Source organism: Schistocerca americana, chromosome 1 (genome assembly GCF_021461395.2).
Source record: "Schistocerca americana isolate TAMUIC-IGC-003095 chromosome 1, iqSchAmer2.1, whole genome shotgun sequence".
Taxonomy (NCBI): Eukaryota; Metazoa; Arthropoda; class Insecta; order Orthoptera; family Acrididae; genus Schistocerca; species Schistocerca americana.
The window spans coordinates 1,200,005,788-1,200,008,396 of record NC_060119.1 but is presented as its reverse complement, the minus strand read 5'-3'; the positions used below and the strand labels follow the sequence as shown (position 1 = coordinate 1,200,008,396).

General features: G+C 46.9%; 1 non-coding gene across 1 annotated transcript; it reads right to left on the bottom strand.

Annotated features, from left to right (window-relative positions):
* Window positions 1-2,237: 2,237 nt before the first annotated feature.
* Window positions 2,238-2,312, bottom strand: Trnas-cga. The gene has a single exon. It is a non-coding gene; the product is annotated as a tRNA-Ser (tRNA).
* Window positions 2,313-2,609: the final 297 nt, after the last annotated feature.

The following is a 2,609-nucleotide window of genomic DNA, read 5'->3' as shown; positions in this document are numbered from 1 at the left end:
ACCCGTATAGTGTAAATTCGCGTAGTCGTCAGTCATCTGTTTGTTTTGAACGGCTTGTAAGATGGAAGAGAGGAAAAAAATGTTAGGGATGGATAGGGACTGCGCCTGTTGTGTACTGATACAGGGGGAATTGGCCACCGTCCGTAAACAGCTCCAAGTTGTGCTGGCCGTGGTCGACAGGCTGCAGGCTGTTGCCCTGGGCACTGGAACACCCGAGGCGAGCGCTTTGGTGCTTCTGGAACCTGTAGCATCGCCTGGTATCTCTGATGCCACTGTGCCCCCTGATTCGGACGACCCTGCAGATCGACACTTCCCTTACTGTGAGTGGCGAACCGTGGCGGGGTCGTGAATCCGTGGGCGGAAGGCGAAAGTTGGTGCTGGCAGCTAGGCTGTACCCATACGCTTCCGTGACATATTTAAGGTACTGCCCACTGCTGAAAGTACTTCTGAGCCAGCAAGGGCGGCCTCGCCTGTTGCGGCAGTGGCCGATCTTCCTGAGAGGTCCAGGCAAGCGCAGAGGGTGGGATTGCTTGTCACTGGGAGCTCCAGTGTTAGGCGGGTGATGGAGCCCCTTTTGGATATGGCACCTAAGGATGGGAAGAAAGCCAAAGTGCACATAGTGTGCATACCGTAGAGAGTCATCCAAGATGTGGAATGGGTCCTTCCGGATGCCATGAAGGGTACAGGGTGCAGCCAACGGCAGGTGGTGGCTCACGTCGGCACTAAAGACGTGTGTCGCTATGGATCGGAACTGATTATCTCTGGTTTACGGAAGCTATCTGAGTTGGTGAAGACTGCCAGTCTTGCTAGCGAGATGAAGGCAGAGCTCACTATCTGCAGCATCGTCGACATGATCGATTGCGGATCTTTGGCACAGAGCCGAAAGGAGGGACTGAACCAGAGGCTCACACGGTTCTGCGACCGCGTAGGCTGCAGATCCCTTGACTTACGCCATAGAGTGGTGGGGTTTCGGATTCCACTAAATAGGTCAGGTGTCCACTACACACAGGAGGCCGCTACACGGGTAGCAGGGGTTGTGTGGCGTGGACTGGGCGGTTTTTTAGGTTAGACAGTCTCGGGAAAGGTCAAAAGGGCTCCAGTCTCAAAGGGTACAGGGCAAAGAAACGACAAGAATCGACCAAGCAACAGTCAGTATGCGGCGGCGCGGTTCTTTCCGTCACTTTACGACGGACCTGCACCTACCGGTGAACATTGTCTCAGCAGATCATCAGTAGGAAAGCCGAGTGAAACCTACTGTACTTCCACGTGAGCCAGGCCGCAATTTAAGTCACTAATCTACGTTTCGGGAGAAAGTTTTGACACAAATGAAAGGTTGGAAATTTTGTCCTCAATTAATATATTCTGTAACTTAGGTCAACAAGTATCACTGCCAAGCCCGTGCTAGTCTTAACACAACCACTCACAATCCCTTTCACTCACGTTAGCAAATTTATGGCGTTGCATTTCCCTAAAACGTAATAGCTACAAAAATACTGACTGTTTTTTATTTTGATAGAGAATGCTCTCCAAATATTACGTCTGTCGGTACCTAATGCAGTCACAGTTTTTAGCCACCGACCTGCTCAATACGCCACGCGGAATATAAGTCTTTTCTCGTCACAAAATTAACTTAAAAATTCAGGAATTTCTATACACACATCGGAATAATTATACCGTCACTTTCCAACACTTTTGATGTATGAAACACTGCTAGATCCGGCAACTTATCGTTTCCATCGGACCTACTACTACACACGTCCGATCTGTTTCATGGCTAGGCTTCGACTCCTTTTTTAGAATACTCTCAGTCTTCTCTACCAGCAGAGAAAGGCGCGCGAAGAATATTGCTTTACCATTGGTCAGTTTACTCAACAGTCAATAGCAAAGCAACACTCTCTCGCGTCAATCCGCGCTTTTCATCAATAACCAATCGCAAAATAGTAAATCTAACGACTGTACTTTTTGCCGACGTAATTATCTAATATGCTGAAGTTTTGCTTATGCATAAAGTTATTTACTATAGTTATTTGTACCTGAATTAACTTTCCCTTTACCATAAACTACCTTTACAAAACTATTCTCCAAAAATCCCCTTTGTCCATATCCATACTTCCTCGAAATGTTCCCAAACTAAATCCTACTACATAACTCGTTAAACAATTATCTTCATAGAATGAGATTTTCACTCTGCAACGGAGTGTGCGCTGATATGAAACTTCCTGGAAGATTATAACTGTGTGCCGGACCGAGACTCGAACTCGGGACCTTTGCCTTTCGCGGGCAAGTGCTCTACCAACTGAGCTATCCAAGCACGACTCACGCCCCGTCCTCACAGCTTTACTTCTGCCAGCACCTCGTCTCCTACCTTCCAAACTTTACAGAAGCTCTCCTGCGAACCAGGAAGTTTCAATTATCTTCATATTAACCTTAAACCACACTCACGCGTCATTCATACTGCTAAAGCACATTTATAACATTTTACCTACACGAAAAGACATAATAACACTTTATGAAAATATTAGAACAGTTTATGAAAAACATTCTATTACTTTAGTGCACTGTAGTGGGCACAATCGGAACTAAAATCACAGTCCCCCTATCCAGTATTG